This window comes from Myodes glareolus, chromosome X, assembly GCF_982192425.1.
Source record: "Myodes glareolus chromosome X, mMyoGla1.1, whole genome shotgun sequence".
Lineage (NCBI taxonomy): Eukaryota > Metazoa > Chordata > Mammalia > Rodentia > Cricetidae > Myodes > Myodes glareolus.
In genome coordinates, this window is record NC_142053.1 from 47,922,876 (window position 1) to 47,940,553 (window position 17,678).

Genomic DNA, 17,678 nt, shown 5'->3' on the forward strand with positions numbered 1-17,678 from the left:
CCCATGTACTCCCCTTTGCTCTCCTTCAAATTCATGGCCTCTTTTTACATTAACTGTTACGTGTGTACAAGTACACACACACGTATGTAGATGAACAGACATTCCTAAATATAACCTCCTCAGTCTGTATAATGAATAATTGCTGTGCAAGCCTGACGACTTGTGTTTAATCCTCAGTAACCAGGGTAGGAGATGATTGACACTTAAGAGTTGTCCTCTGACCTCTGCAGGCAAACTATAGAGCGCACACCACACACATTTCTTTTAAATCCATGTACAAAACAAATATACAGAGAAAATGGATCATGTAACTCACCTAATCATAACCCTTAACTAAGAACTGTCCTTACAACACAGCCAAAAATCCCTCACCACCTAACCCTCTTTAGCCCTCTACAACACTGCTTAAAATGCTCTACTCCTATGAGACAGCTTTTGATCCCTCAAATCCACTATATAGCTAGCTTCAGGTCTGTGTACACGTTTATTTTTATGACCTGGAACATTTCTACCCACCCATGAGCCACCTCCATCTATCATAAGTCAGCCTTCAATCCTCTCCTCTGTCAATCTTTTTAATGAACTTTGTTTTATTAGCATACAATGGGTTTCATTGTATTTTTACACACATGCATCATTGAACTTTTGTCAATTATCGCTTCTTCAGGACACCTGACACTCTAAACAGCTAGTCCCCCCCCCCCCGTTTTTTAAATTTTTCATGATTTATTTTTATTTTGTGTGCATTGGTGTGAGGGTGTCAAATCCCCTGGAATTGGATTTTCAGATAGTTGTGAGCTGCCATGTGGGTGGTGGGAATTGAACCTGGGTCCTCTGGAAGAGCAGTCAGTGGTCTTAACCACTGAGTCATTTCTCCAGCCCTCAGTTCCCCTTGTTATAAGCATCTATAGAAACATTTTCACTCTGTGGCCCTGATACAGTCAGTCTGCATTGATGTCTGAGGCTCTTGTTGCCACTGGGGGTCCTCAGATGCCCAGGATCTGGGCCCACACCTGGGGTCATGTGGGGGTTTTCAAGGGCCATACTGCAAACTGAGTAACCTGCACCACCAACCAGGGGCATGGTGACCATCTGGGCCCAAGATGCTGTCAAGGACCATGTTTGGGTCTATGGTTCAACAACTGGGGTCTTGTATTGATGTCCATGGCCCATGGTGCCACTAAGGGCCACGCAGACATCAAGGGCCTGGGCTGCCACCTATAGCTAGGTTGACCAAGGGTTGAACCTCTGCTGAGGTCATGCAGATCTGAGTAGCCTGCACTGCCAACCCAGAGCCACAGTGTCATCCAGATCTAGGCTGCTACCAGGGGCCATGTCTAGGTCCGAGGACCTGCCACAGCCATGGTCTGTATTGTCTGTGTCGATGTCCAGGGCTCCTGTTACCACTGAAAGCAGTAAGAATAGGACTGCATAGAGGGGGAGGGGGAAAGGGAGAAAGAGAGAGATCTCCACCTCCCCCACACCGTGCTGTCTGTGGTGGGGTGGGAGAGTTGGCCCTGAGGTCATGGGAATGGGAGAATTGGCACTGCCCCCCACCGGCAATAGCACTCGGGAAAGCAGGCCCTGAAGCCCATCTGGCAGCACAATAGAGCTGACCCAGCTGGCGGGGGCACAGGTGAGCTGGTCTGGGGGCACGAGAGCAGGAGGACCAACTCCCTTTGCCTACCAAGTGGTGGCATGGGTGAGGAAAAATGCCCTCTCTACCTTCACCCCATGGTACCTGTGGCAGGTGAGAGAGCTGGACCCAGGGTCACAAGAGTAGAAGAGCTGGTCCTGCCCCTCATCAGCTGCAGCGCACAGGAGGGCAGGCATGGTACCTTACCTGGGCAGCACACTAGAACTGACTGTTGACAGGAGCGCAGTTTAGCCGGCCCTGTGGGCATGAGAGCAGGAGAGCTGACTCTGCCCCCTCCCTCGTATGCCATAGGGTGGCAAAGGTAAGGGAAATATGCCCCCCATCCCTTGCCACCTGCAACAGGCATGAGAACTGACCTCTTGGAGGTGTGAGAACAGGCATTGGCCCTACCCCTCACCAACTGCAGCAATTGGGAGAGCAGGTCCTGTTCTTCACCTGGGCAAAACAGAGCTGGCCCTGGTGGCTTGAGTGCAGGTGCGTTGGACCCAAGGGCATGAGAGCAGGAAAACTGGCCCTGCTCCTTGCTGTCTGCTACACTAGGTGAGCTAGCCTGGGCAGTGCTGGATAGAGTTTATCCTAGTGGGCTGACCAACCCAGCTACCACCCAGGCCCAGAACCAGGGTTAAGAGTTGGCCCAGCCCAGCATCCACCTCATCTATGAACTGCTGGAGCAGGTGAAGGGGCAGACCTGCAGATCCAAAGCTGCAGGATCTCCATGACACAGGACACAGGATATCCAAGAGTTCCAGAGAGGGCCCAGTATCCACAGTGTAGCAGAAGCCAGAGGCCTCAAACCAGACCAACAACTCACTGCAACAAACACTGGCAACTAAAGATGTATGGACTAAAGGGTAAACTGTGTGACTCACTGGGCCATGTTACAGCTTTCACGCCGAGATTTTTGTTTTGGTTTGTTCTATTTTGATGTTTTTGTTTGGGTTTCACTTGGAAATTTTGTTTTGGGGGGAGGTTGCAAGGGCAGAGGGGACGGGGAGATGAGTGGGATCAGAATGCATGATTCAAAATCCACAAAGAATCAATAGAGCTTTAGTCGGCGCCAGTGAGATTCCTGGCCAGCAAGGGGCACTGATCCTGTAGCAGAAGATCCATTGGAGGGGTGAGTGTGCTCCTGACCTGCGGCAGAAGCCCAGAAAGGGAATACAGACATTCCTCGTCACCCTTATCACCCTGGTCATTCTGCAGGGGCTGCTTCACCCTGCTAAGCCCTCTCTCCTCCTATCCCATCCCAGCTTTCACCCAGGGACCCCTTCCCTTCCTCCCTCCCTTCTTTGGAGCCATAAAATCCCTCAGCTCAACCTGTTTGGGCACTAGAACTGGGTGGTGAGTGCAATTGGGTAGGAGGGAGGTTCCTTTATTTTAATAGCCTGCCTACATCAAGGCAGGCCTTTAGTCAGCAAGATTCCTGGCCAGCAAGGGGCACTGATCCTGTAGCAGAAGATCCATCAGAGGGCAAGGTCCCTGGCCAACAAGGGAACCTGACCTTGTACCAGAAGTTCCATTGGAGAGAATTTGAAGGAAAAGATGGGCAAGCGCCAAGGCAAGAATTCCTCCAACAATCTGAAAAACAACATGAGAACACCAGACCCCAGCGATCTTACAACAGAAGGACTTGAACAACTAACCCAGAAGAAGTGGAAAAAAGTGCCATTATGAAAGCAATAGAGTCCCTTAAACAGGATATGAATAACTCCCTTCAAGAAATGGAGGAGAAGTATAACAAAAAGCTTGAAGAAATGAGAAAATCTGTAAATGATACCCTGGGAAACCAAGAAAAAACAATCATACAGATAATGGGAACAGTTCAAGAATTGAAAACTGAAATGGAGGCAATGAAGAAAACACAAACCGAGGGCCGGCTGGATATGGAAAATCTAGGTAAATGAACGAACAGAGACTACAGAAACAAGTATAACCAATAGAATACAAGAGATAGAAGAATGAATCTCAGATTCTGAAGACACCATAGAGAAAATAAACGCACTGATCAAAGAAAACAGCAAATCTAACAAATTCTCATCACAAAACACTCAAGAAATCTGGGACACAATAAAAAGACCAAATCTAAGAATAATAGGGGTAGAAGAAGGAGAAGAATTGCAGATCAAAGGCCCAGAAAATATATTCAACAAAATTATAGAAGAAAACTTTCCCAACCTAAAGAACGATATTCCTATGAAGATTCAAGAAGCATACAGAACACCAAATAGACTGGATAAAAAAAAATCCCCTCGCCATATAATAATCAAAACACAAAACATTCAGATTAAAGAAAGAATATCAAGAGCTGCAAAGGTAAAATGTCAAGTAACTTATAAAGGTAAACCTATCAGACTTACACCGGACTTCTCTATGGAAACCATGAAAGCCAGAAGGTCTTGGATAGAGGTACTGCAGACACTAAGAGACCATGGAAGCAAGCTCAGATTTCTAGACCAAGCCAAGCAATCGTCCAATATCAATGGAGAAAACAAAATATTCCAGGATAAAAACAAATTTAAACAATACGTAGCTACTAATCCAGCCTTACAGAGAATATTAGAAGGAAAATCACAACCCAAGGAACCCAACATTCCCAACACTGCCTACAATAACTCAGATATCTAGGGACCCTTCACAAGCACAACTTAAAGAAGGAAAACACAAACACTCTACTACCCAAAAAAATGACCGGAGTCAACAACCACTGGTCATTAATATCACTTAATATCAATGGACTCAATTCACCTATAAAGAGGCACAGACTTAGAGATTGGATACGAAAACAGGATCCAACATTCTGCTGTTTACAAGAAACACACCTCAACCACAAAGACAGACACCTACTCAGAGTAAAGGGTTGGGAAAAGGTTTTCCAAGCAAATGGACCTAAGAAACAAGTGGGTGTGGCCATTCTAATATCTAACAAAATCGACTTCAAACTAAAATCAATCAGAAGAGATGGAGATGGACATTTCATACTCATAACAGGAACAATTCATCAGGAAAAAGTCTCAATCCTGAATATCTATGCCCCTAATATAAAGGCACCCACATATGTAAAAGAAACTCTTCTAGAACTCAAGGCAGTCATCAAACCACACACGCTAATAGTAGGAGACTTCAACACTCCTCTCTCACCAATGGACAGGTCAATCAGACAGAAACCAAACAGAGAAATAAGAGAATTATTGGAGGTATTGAATCAAATGGACTTAACAAACATCTATAGAACACTCCACCCAAATAGGAAAGAATATACCTTCTTCTCTGCAGCTCATGGAACCTTCTCGAAAATTGACCACATACTCGGTAACAAAGCAAACTTCCACAGATATAAAAAAAATTAGTAACCACCAGTGTCTTGTCAGATCACCATGGATTAAAATTAGAATTCAACAACAATGCTACCCCCAGGAAGCCAACAAACTCATGGAAGTTGAACAGTCAACTACTAAATCACCCCTGGGTCAAGGAAGAAATAAAGAAAGAAATTAAAGTCTTCCTTGAATTTAATGAAAACAAAGATACAACATACTCAAACCTATGGGACACTATGAAAGCAGTGCTAAGAGGAAAGTTCATAGCACTAAGTGCCCAATTAAAGAAAACGGAGAAAGCACACATTGGAGACTTAACAGCACACTTGAAAGCTCTAGAAAAAAAAGAAGCTGATTCACCCAGGAGGAGTAGAAGACTAGAAATAATCAAACGGAGGGCTGAAATCAACAAAATAGAAACACAGAAAACAATCCAAAGAATCAATGAAACAAAAAGCTGGTTCTTGGAGAAAATCAACAAGATTGACAAACCCCTATCCAAACTAATCAAACGGCAGAGAGAGAACATGCAAATTAATAGGATCAGAAATGAAAAGGGGGACATAACCACAGACACAGAGGAAATTCAGAGAATCATTAGATCTTACTATGAAAGTTTATATGCCACAAAGTTGGAAAATGTAAAAGAAATGGACATTTTTTAGATAAGTACCATATACCAAAGTTGAACCAAAAACAGGTGAACAATCTAAATAGACCTGTTAGTCACGAAGAATTAGAAGCTGTTATCAAAAATCTCCCTACCAAAAAAAGCCCAGGACCAGATGGTTTCAATGCAGAATTCTACCAGAACTTCCAGGAAGAGCTAATACCTATACTCCTTAATGTATTCCACAATATAGAAACAGAAGAGTCATTGCCAAACTCCTTTTATGAAGCTACAGTTACCCTGATACCAAAACCACACAAAGACCCAACCAAGAAAGAGAATTACAGGCCAATCTCACTCATGAACATCAACGCGAAAATTCTCAATAAAATACTGGCAAACCGAATCCAAGAACACATTAGAAAAATTATCCATTATGATCAAGTAGGCTTCATCCCAGAGATGCAGGGCTGGTTCAACATACGCAAATCTATCAATGTAATCCATCATATAAATAAACTGAAAGAAAAAAACCATATGATCACTTCATTGGATGCTGAAAAAGCATTTGACAAAATTCAACACCTATTTATGATAAAGGTGTTGGAGAGATTGGGAATACAAGGATCATACCTAAATATAATAAAAGCAATATACAGCAAGCCGACAGCTAACATCAAATTGAATGGAGAGAAACTCAAAGCCTTTCCACTAAAATCAGGAACACGACAAGACTGTCCACTCTCTCCATACCTCTTCAATATAGTGCTTGAAGTTCTAGCAATAGCAATAAGACAACATAAGGAGATCAAGGGGATTCGAATTGGAGAGGATGAAGTTAAACTTTCGTTATTTGCAGACGATATGATAGTGTACATAAGCGACCCCAAAAACTCTACCAAAGAACTCCTACAGCTGATAAACACCTTTAGTAACGTGGCAGGATACAAGATCAACTCCAAAAAATCAGTTGCCCTCCTATACACAAAGGATAAAGAAGCAGAGAGGGAAATCAGAGAAACATCACCTTTCACGATAGCCACAAATAGCATAACATATCTTGGGGTTACTCTAACCAAGGAAGTGAAAGACCTATTTGACAAGAACTTTAAGTCTTTGAAGAAAGAAAATGAGGAGGATACCAGAAAATGGAAAGACCTCCCCTGCTCTTGGATTAGGAGGATCAACATAGTAAAAATGGCAGTTCTACCAAGAGCAATCTATAGATTCAATGCAATCCCCATCAAAATCCCATCAAACTTCTTCACAGACCTTGAGAGAACAATAATCAAGTTTATATGGAAAAACAAAAACCCCAGGATAGCCAAAACATCTTATACAATAAAGGAACTTCAGGAGGCATTACCATATCTGACTTCAAACTCTATTACAGAGCTACAGTATTGAAAACAGCTTGGTATTGGCATAAGAACAGAGAAGTCGACCTATGAAATCGAATAGATGACCCGGATATTAACCCACAAACCTATGAACACCTAATTTTCGACAAGGGAGCTAAAGGTATACAATGGAAGAAGGAATGCATCTTTAACAAATGGTGCTGGCATAACTGGATGTCAACCTGTAGAAGGATGAAAGTAGATCCATATCTATCACCATGCACAAAAATCAAGTCCAAATGGATTAAAGACATCAACATTAATCTGTCCACTTTGAACCTGATAGAAGAGAAAGTGGGAAGTAGTCTACAAGATATAGGTACAGGAGGCCACTTCCTAAGTAGGACCCCAGTAGCACAGACAATAAGAGAAACAATGAATAAATGGGACCTCCTGAAACTGAGAAGCTTCTGTAAAGCAAAGGACACTGTCAGTAAGACAAAAAGGTCGCCTTCTGACTGGGAGAAGATCTTCACCAACCCTTCAGCAGACAAAGGTCTGATCTCCAAAATATACAAAGAACTCAAGAAACTAGACACTAAAACTCTAAATAACCCAATTAAAAAATGGGGTACTGAACTGAACAGAGAATTCTCAACAGATGAACTTCGAATGGCCAGAAGACACTTAAGGTCATGCTCAACCTCCTTAGCAATCAGTGAAATGCAAATAAAAAAAAACTCTGAGATACCATCTTACACCTGTCAGAATGGCTAAAATCAAAAACACCAATGATATAACCTATGTTGGAGAGGATGTGAAGTAAGAGGAACACTCATCCATTTTTGGTGGGAATGCAAGCTTGTGCAACCACTTTGGAAATCAGTGTGGCAGTTTCTCAGGAAACTGGGAGTCAACCTCCCTCAGGACCCAGCAATTCCACTCTTGGAAATATACCCAAGAGATGCCCTATCATACTACAAAAGCATTTGTTCAACTATGTTCATAGCAGCACTATTTGTAATAGCCAGAACCTGGAAACAACCTAGGTGCCCCTCAATAGAAGAATGGTTAAAGAAGGTGTGGAACATATACACATTAGAGTTTTATTTAGCAGTAAAAAAAAAATGACATCTTGAATTTTGCATGCAAATGGATGGAAATAGAAAACGCTTTACTGAGTTAGGTAACCCAGACCCAAAAAGAGGAATATGGTATGTACTCACTCATAAGTGGATTCTAGCCATAATTAAAGGTCTTTGAGCCTATAATTCATGATCCTAGAGAAGCTAAATAAGAAGGTGAACCTGAAGAAAATCATATAGTTATCCTCCTGGATATTGAAAGTCAACAAGATTGCCAGGCAAACTTGGGTGCACGGAGGGTGTGTGTAAGGGGAGATGGGTAGAGAGAAGGGAGAAGGGGAGGACTCGGGAAAGCTTGGGGGAATGGGATGGGTGGGATGAAGAAAGGATGGATATGGGAGCAGGGAAGTAAATATCTTAATTAAGGGAGCCATTTTAGGGTTTGCAAGAGACTTGATTCTGGAGGGGTTCCCAGGTTCAAGGAGAGGTCCCCAGATTGTTCCTTGGGCAGCAGAGGAGAGGGTGCCTGAAATGGCCTTGTCCCATAGCCATACTGATGAATATCTTGCATATCACCATAGAACCTTCATCTGGCGATGGATGGAGATAGAGACAGAGACCCACATTGCAGCACTGGACTTAGCTCCCTAGGTCCAAATGAGGAGCAGAAGGAGGGAGAACATGAGCAAGGAAGTCAGGACCACGAGGGGTGCGTCCACCCACTGAGACAGTGAGACTGATCTAATGGGAGCTCACCAAGGCCAGCTGGACTGGGAGTGATGGAGCATGTGATCAAAATGGACACTCTGAATGTGGCTGGCAATGAAGGCTGACTGAGAAGCCAAGGACAATGGCACTGGGTTTTTATTCTACTGCATGGACAGACTTTGTGGGAGCCTGGTTTGCTTGGATGCTCACCTTTATAAACCTGTATGGAGGGGGGAGGACCTTGGACTTCCCACGGGGCAGGGAACCCTACTGCTCTTAAGACTAGAGAGGGAGGGGGAGGTGGGAAGGGGGAGGGAAGCCGGGAAGAGGTGAAAATTTTTAATAAATAAATAAATAAATTTTAAAAAATTCATAAAAAAAGAATAGAAAGTCTTTTTTAAAGAAACATGCTTTATCTCATTGCTCTTATTGTAGGTTGCAATTTTCTATTTATAGTACAGTCTTCACGCTTACAACTGGTCCTACAAACTTGCAAACTCCATAAAATCAGAAAGCTTCTCAGTCTTGTTACTGACATCTAGTAAGAGCTCAGCAAACATTTGTTGGAATAAAAAAAACCTGCTCCTTCATTAGCCAGGATGGATCTTGCCTTTGACACTGACTCCATTTTTCCTGCCATTCTAACCCCTGTCGTCACTGTCTGTGGGCAACTGATCTAACCTGCTAACCTTACTATCCTAAAACTTCAACCATCTCTAACCACAGGCCACTTCACCTGTCAGTCCTTGAGGCTTGCCTTGGCAGCAGCTAGGTATTGGTTGGTTTCAATGTCAACTTGTCACAAATTAGAATCACCTCGCACGAAGTGCCACCTGAAGAAGTGTCCTGATGGCCTTAATTGACGTGGGAAGACCCATGCTGACTATGAGAAGCAATTCCTGGTAGCAGCCTAGATAAAAAGGGTATGGCAGGTGGAAGATGACCCGTCTTCCCCTCTTGCCAAGTTAATTTACCCCATTGCTGTTGATTCCTTCCCCGATAAGTGATCCAGAATTTCCAGGTGTGCCAATTAGTTTTATATCAACTTGACAGAAGCTAGAATCACCTGGAAAAAAGGAAGCTTACCTGAGAAAAATGCCTCCATGAGATCAGGTTGTAGGCAGGTTTGTGGGAAATTTTTTTGACTGATGGTTGATGTGGGAGGGCTCAGCTCATGGCAGGCAGTGCCACTGCTTAGGTAATGGCCCTGGTTACTATAGGAAAGCAAGCTGAGCAAGCCATGGGGAGCAAGCCAGTAAGCAGTATTCCTCAATGACCTCGGCATCAGCTTCTGTGTCCGGGATCCTGCCTTGTCTGATCCCCTGCCCTGACTTCCTTCAGTGATAAACTCTGATAAGAAAGTTTAAGCAAAATAAACCCTTTCCTACCATGTTGCTTTTGGTCGTGGTATTTTACACAGCACTAGCAATCGTAACTGAGACTCCAGGCTTCTCTCATAGACGAAGGACCAGTCGATCTCTAGAAACATTCTAGGGTTTTTTGTTTTTTTTGTGTGTGTGTGTGTGTGTGTCAGGTGGCCTGAGGACTATCAGGTTGTCAATACCCTCAATGAGAGAAAGCTACCACAGGACAACTCCAACTTCTCAGATGCACAGTCTCAAGGTCAGAGCAACTACCAGGTTCTCCGCCTCTTAGGTGATGCAGCTGTTGTTATTTTAACATAAGCTGACTTAAGAAATTCATATATGTATATATTCATATTCATCCCATTGGTTCTGTTCCTCTAAAGAACCCTGACTAATTAATAAACACACTGTCCTTACCACCTTTAAGGAGGGGGAGGAGTTGGTTTGGTTTTTGCTATTTAGCCTTGACTGGTCAAGAACTCACTCTCCTGCCTCCGCCTCCTGTGTGCTGGGATTAAAGGCACTTGTCAGAGCATTGTCACATAGCACTGGTTTGTTCTCCCTTTCTATGTTCAGTGATGAGGCTGAACCTAGAGCACCACAAATGCTGAAATAGGCTCTCCCACTGAGCCACATCCTCAGGCACGCTTACCACTGCTTTCTACTTTTCTGAGACAGGCTCCTTTATGTAGCTCTGGCTGTCCTGGGACTTTCTATGCAGAACAGGCTGGCCTGGAATTTAGAGGTCCTCCTGCCTCTGCCTCCTAAGTCCTGGAATTAAAGGCGTACTCCACCATACCTGGCATTATATTTATCCTTTTCAGTCTACCACTTATGGTCTAATTACTCTAGGGGACTCGACCTATATGTATCTCTGCTATTCCTCACAAAACCCATATGAAATATATGCCACCCTTGCCCCCTTTATCAAATAAGGAATGGGATTATTTTGAGAGAAGATTTCACTGTATAGTCATGACCCTCCTGCCTCGGCCTCCATAGTGTTAGAAGTACTGGTAAGAGAAAGGATTGTGAAGTAACTTGTACAGGATCACACCAGTGAGAGAGTGGAGAACAGAGAGTGTGATGAGGGGGGAAAGGAAGGAAAGGAAAGAAGGCAATTGCAAATGCAAAGCCTTGGAGGCCAATGGAGCAATCCTGATGAGTTGATGGTGGACCTGAACACTGTAACTCAAAATGAAGTCCCACTTACTTCCAGCATATGACGTCACACGATTGATTCAGTGGGCGTGGGATGAGGGCAGCACAACATGATATGCCTAAAAGAAACCAAAAAGAAATCAGCTTACTCTCTCTATCCTAAGAAAATGTTTAATACCCTTAGATGGATACATTATAATTATACATTTTATATTTCTGTATACTATATAAATACATACACATAGGTATATGTGAATATTTGCAATAGCCCTTTTGGTGGGCTCCACGTCTGTACATTCAGCTATTGAGAATTGAAAATAATGATAAAAACATTTAGCTGAAGAAGTATAAACATTTCCTTGTTATTATTACCTAAACAACGCAGTATAACAATCATTTATACAGCCTTTATATCAGCGGTTCTCAAACTGTGGGTTTCAACCCCTTTGGGGTCAAATGACCCTTACACAGGGGTTGCCTATGAGATATCCTGCATATAAGATATTACATTATGGTTCATAACAGTAGCAAAATTACAATTATGAAGTAGCAATGAAAATTTTATGACTGGGTGTCACTAAAACATTAATTGTATTAAAGGATCACAGCATTAAGAAGGCTGATAATCACTGTTTTATATTATACTACATACAACTAATCTAGAGATGATTTAAGTATATTTCAAGGCTGGGTATAGTGGCACATTTCTTTAAACCTCAGTACTTTGGAGGCAGAGGCAAACAGATCTCTGAGTTTGAGGCCAGTCTGGTCTACACAGTGAGCTCCAGGATAGCCCAGGCTATACTTAATGACCTTGCTTCAAAAAAAAAGTATATAATAAAAAAGCTATAGAAACCAAAAAAAGAAATATATTGTGGGTATATGCATAGATTATAACCATAAGTTACACTCTATATGAGACTCAAATATGCAAGGAGCTTTGTATCCATGGAGGTTTCTGAACCACATTACCCAAGACACAGAATCTTAAGCTGAATCAGTGTCAGCAGATTGTGGAGGCCACAAAATTTTGGTGAAATACAAGGTTTCTAGATTTATAATGACCAAAATTTAATTCAAAGTTAAATGCTTAATGAATCCAAGGTGCTTCTGGCAACGTTCTCCATCATGCAATTCCACATAGCGTTGGCTCTGAACACGCATATGCACTTGGACTGAACATGTTGCCACGAGCAGTAGCAAATTGTAGTCTGCTAGGTATTGGGGATTGGAGTGCTTTACTGTGCAAAGTTTTCTGCTCCTATAGAGACGATGGTATAATTAAGAAAAGACTTTTAATATCCAATAACTAATATTCAATACATTCTTCAGTATGTATTGAATACTTTTTCTTTGTACTGTGTTAGGATTTTTTTTTTTTTTTTTGATTTTTGAGACAGGGTTTGTCTGCTTTGGTGCCTGTCCTGGAACTTGCTCTGTAGACCAGGCTGGTCTGGAACTCAGAGATCTGCCTGCCTCTGCCTCCTGAGTGCTGGGATTAAAGGCATGCACCACCACTGTCTGGTGTTTGTTCCATTTTTAAATTGCTGAGTTGCTGACATGAATTTCAAAAAAAAAACAATTTTGGTCTTAGGACTAGGACAGAATTTCCATAAATTTTCTGGAAAAGCCCTAAATATATGTGTTGCTTTGTAGTACAGTTACATAATGCAGAGATCTCAGCACTGACAATCATAAAATTAAAGTCATCATCTATGAAAACTACAGATGTTCTATATCTTGCAATATCATGATTTAGTTCTGTATGTAAAAATAAAGCATATCTACTTAGTATGCTGATTTCCTTTTGTCCTTAATAAATAGAAAATTATATGTATACCAAAGAATCCTCATAAAAATAAATTTCTTTATGATTATCCAGAAATTTTTTGCATTGTATACCTATCTATATAATTATATACCTGGGGTATCACCAAATTTCATTGGGCAAAAAAAATGTGTCAAAAGTGGGAAAAAGCATTTCTGGGTTTTAATTTTTTAGATTTACTTGTTTTATGTGTATGAATGTTTTACTTAGATGTATGTCTGTGCACCACAAGCACGCCCAGCACCTGCAGAGGTCAGAAGAGTGTGGGATCCTGGACCAGAGTTCACAGACAGTTGTGAACCACCATGTGGGCGCTAGGAATCAAACCTGGGTCCTCTGCAAGAACAGCAAGTGCTCTTAACTGCTGCGTCCCCTCCCGTCCTACAAAAATTTAATATGACCCGATATAAAGGACTTGAGTTTCCAAGTATTTTCTTTTGTACAAATGAAGATTCTTGGAATCAATTCTCCTAGGATATGAAAGTGCATTCTACACATACATGTATATCCATAGATATGCTGCTATTAAAGACTTCCTATGTGCTAGGAGTTTATTATATAGTCTTATTTACACTTCTAATCACTCCGTGAATGCTCACCCAATTTTATAAGTGTACAAAATAAAGCACGGGAACATTAAGGAGACTGCTTAGGTTCACACTCAGTTACTCTGTGGTAAGGGCAGGGTCAGAGTCCAAGTTCGTTGGTCTCCTAACCATTTATCCAAAAGTTAACGTTGACTTCACACTCCCCACACGACCTACACACTGCGTACTACACCTTACTAGGCAAACAACTGACCGACATGCTCCAATACTGATATCCCAGACGAATTAGGGGAAGGACGGTATTTGCCGGGATGGTGTACAAATTCTGTACTTGAAGTCCAGGGGTGGTTGTAATTTTAAACAACGGTGCGTGAGAGAAAAATGCCATGTGACAGAACTCAGGTGAAGGGGTTCAATTAATTAGGGGAAAGGGAACATAAAAAGGGGGAAGGGGGAGACCGGTCTCTGGTGACAGGTGCAAAGAGAGAAAGAGACGGGGCGGGGAAGATGAGAGGTGGGCAGGGCCCTTTTAAAGGGAATGTGGTGAATGTGCACAAGAGGTGCTCTTAGGGCCTGCAGCTGAGAACGCGTCCTGTCAGAACTCCAAGGGCAGACTAATACCGGTGCCTGAATACTAACAGAGGCTTCCTCCGGTGAGATCACTCTGGGCGTGGGGCTCATTCCTTTTCAGTCTTCTCATTCTGAGAGCACCCTGTCCTCACAGCATACCTACCCTCAAAGCCTTATCAAGTGAAGGACAGTCCCAAACAAAGACTGGATAGCAGGTGTGGGCCCCCACGCTGGTCCATTTCGTCTCTCACACAAGAGAGACTACAACAGCAAATACCGTAACACATTTGGCTCTGTCTCTACAGTACAGCCAGGGAACTATGAATAGCCACTGCATGAACTCTAAGCTTATATGCAAACTGCAGGCATTTGGAGGGGAATTGTGAAGTTCCCCCAGATTTATTACAGGTCCCTGTCACGCTTCTGCCCAACTGAGGAAAGAAAGGAAGACAAACAAAAATGTGGGTAAGAGCCATGCCTTCCAGCACGTAGCAAAAAGCCGCACAGATAAGTTACACAGACTTGGGTAGTGTGGGCCCCGACACCTGCTGCTTTGGGTCCGCCTGCTGGGTGGTTTTCCTCCGCCCCCCTTCCCCCCGCCCCCCGGCCAGCACGCACGTGCACATAGAGCCCCTACACCTGGATCGCGCGCACTCAGACATGCCGACTTGCAAACACACTGCACGTGCAAGCAGGCTAGCAAGCACATTCCACGTGCAAAAAAATATAAATCACGCCCACGGAAACTCCACTATAATATCACCTCCACCCCACCCCCCAGACTCCCGCACAGCCTTCTGCGGCTGATCGCACAATCTCAACTCTGCAGTTGGGTAAAACATACTTCACATTCTCCTCCAGGCACCACTTTACACGCACAAGCTCCGTGGCAGGGCAAACAAAGAGTCCCTCCATCTTGTTCTGTTGGTAAGGCCTTTTCTGGCTTCATGGGACTTTGATTTCCTTGATGGAGAATCCCATGGGAAATCGCCAACTTTATTCTAGAACCCAAGGCCAAGAGACTCCAACTACCATTTCTTAGCTTCTGTTAAACTGCTTACTTGTACAAGCCTCCCTCTACAGCTGGTAACAGGATATGCGTTTTGCCTTTAAAGGCCTCTTGCTCTGAATGCTGGGAGCTACACTTAAATCCAGAATACCTGAGTTTAGTCCCAGCTGACTGGAATGAAGATTTTTTTTTTTTAACTGAGTGGTGGTGGGCTTTTTGTACCCCTCACACGCTTTGTCACCCATGCCTATGGAGAACCTTTTTTTTCCTCCCTACCAACAGCAAACTTTTGAGGCTGACCAGACCGACTCGCCCTCCTGCTCCAGGGTCAGTGAGGTCCTGCCGGCGCACGCCAAGCGCACGGAACTGGCCCCCACGGGAAAGCTGCTGAGTCCCAGCGTTAGTGAGGAGCACCTCCCCCGTGCAGCCACCCTCGGGACTTAGGGTCGCTAGCCCTTAGGCTTTAAGAGAACTTACTCTACTACTCCCTTGAATCCAGAAAAACCGGACGCGGCGATTTTCAACCTCTCGGGAGAGAGCTCTCAAGGGGTTTGCAAAGCCTATCTGCTTCTCTTTAACTTCCTGCCAGGAGCAAAGGGATTCAGCGAGGGAGTCACGGGCTCAGGGGCGGGGACAGGGGAAAGGACTCGGAGAGGAGGCGGTCCAGAGGGAGGTGCCTGGATAGAAAGTTGAGAAGGCACAGCTGCGCCTGGGGAAATTTTGATACAAAAAAAAAAAAAAAATCTGGAACTCCTCCTAATCAACCAGGATTCCAGAAGCAACCGAACTAAGCCATAACCATGTTCTCAGTGTTGGGCCTATAAACTTGATTACCCCATATTAGGGGTAGCTACGGCTAAGACCCTAGTGAGCAGTTGGCAAGGCAGGAATATGCTGATCTGGGCACAGGACCTTCCTGTTTTACAGAAGCCTTGATGATCTTCATGGCACATGATTACTGGATGGATTAAATGAGCCACCACATCTCAAAGTGCTTAGCATGGGTCAGGCACATTCTGAGAAAAACCATCAGCAAGAAGTCTTGTGATTACCAAAGTGCTTGTTCATGATAATTTACATGTCTAGATTATGAGTTTCATGAGGGCTGGGGCTGTGTTTCTTATATTCTTGCTGAGCTTCAGCGCCTGACACATAGAAACTACCAATACATGATTTGTTGAATAGATGAATGAATGAATGAATGAATGACGTGAACAATAACTTAAACTAGTGGCTAGACCAAGAAGACTCTCACCTCTCCCATGTAAGAAATGTCAAAGTTTGCTGGGCAGTGGTGGCGCACGCCTTAAATCCCAGCACTCAGGAGGCAGAGGCAGGCGGATCTCTGTGAGCTCGAGGCCAGCCTGGTCTACAAGAGCTAGTTCCAGGACAGGCTCCAAAAGCTACAGAGAACCCTATGCTGACTCGAAAAACCAAAAAAAAAAAATGTCAAAGTTCATCTAGGGGAAAGTGGTACATGGGACAAGTAGGCTGCCCTATCAAATGACCTAGAAAGTGGAATTTTTGGCAACTTCTTATACAGATATGGATATCTGTCAAACAGCTGACCTGAAATTTAAAATAGAATTATGCTAGTCCAGTATTTATACCTTGTACAGTTAGTGAGTAAAGAAGGATGGGAGGAGAGGTCTGAACAGGAAATCTCAAAAGTAACGATGGTCCGAATAGTCGTGATGGTGCATAGCTGTAATCTGAGCACTCTGAAAGTCTGAGGCGAGCAGGCACAGACTTCTAAGCTAGCCTGGGCAACGCAGCAAGACTGTCTCAAAACAAACAAGCAAGCAATGTGCAGGGGCTGGAGAGATGGCTCAGCCTTTAAGAGCACTGGCTGCTCTTCCAGAGGACCCAAGTTCACTTCCCAGCACCCACATGGTAGCTCACAACTGTAACTACAGTTCCAGAGGACCTGACACACTCACAGACATATGTGTAGGCAAAATACCAATGCACATAAAATAAAAAGAAAAAACGTGCAAATATGTGGGGAAGATGGGCAGGGCTGTTCTATGTGAAATAAAACGTGTGGAAGTGTGGAGGCCCAAAAATATGAGCCTATTTCCACGTTGAGTCAGAGAGTTGGAACTTACCTCCAGTTCCTTCAGGGTCATTGTGCAGCGACCATGGAAAAAGGTCCCACAGAGAATTCTGAGCGCTCAAGATTATTGCCAACAGGTGTGCCTAATAGCCAGCCCTTGCCCTCTATGGATAGAGAAGTAGAACTGTACCTACCCCAAACAAAAGTCTAAGGACCCAGCTAAGTTCCAGTTCCCTTAAGGAGATAACATTGCATTCCACCCAGGGAGTGGTTTGCCTACGGAATGTTTTGGTCTAGCGGGTAAGCATGACTTGTTTTGTTCTATTAACAGAAGGTTTAACTATGCCATAGCCTGTGACCTTCAGTTGGTACGCCTATTCATTTTCTTGTATCATGTTAATGCAGTCTTTTGTCTTACTCTG

The 17,678-nt window shown here is 43.5% G+C and overlaps 1 protein-coding gene across 6 annotated transcripts in view; it reads right to left on the minus strand.

Moving 5' to 3' along the window:
* The window catches only part of Vsig1 (V-set and immunoglobulin domain containing 1), a 159,234-nt gene extending 143,409 nt beyond the window's left edge, over positions 1 to 15,825 (minus strand). For all 6 annotated transcript variants that reach the window (XM_085684621.2, XM_087903177.1, XM_085684620.2 and 3 more), the window contains exons 1-2: positions 15,678 to 15,825; positions 11,298 to 11,364 (exon numbers count right to left, since the gene is read on the minus strand). The gene's annotated coding sequence lies outside the window, so the exon portion shown is untranslated. The remainder of the gene's footprint in view (positions 1 to 11,297; positions 11,365 to 15,677) is intronic.
* Between the last annotated feature and the right edge of the window lie 1,853 nt (positions 15,826 to 17,678).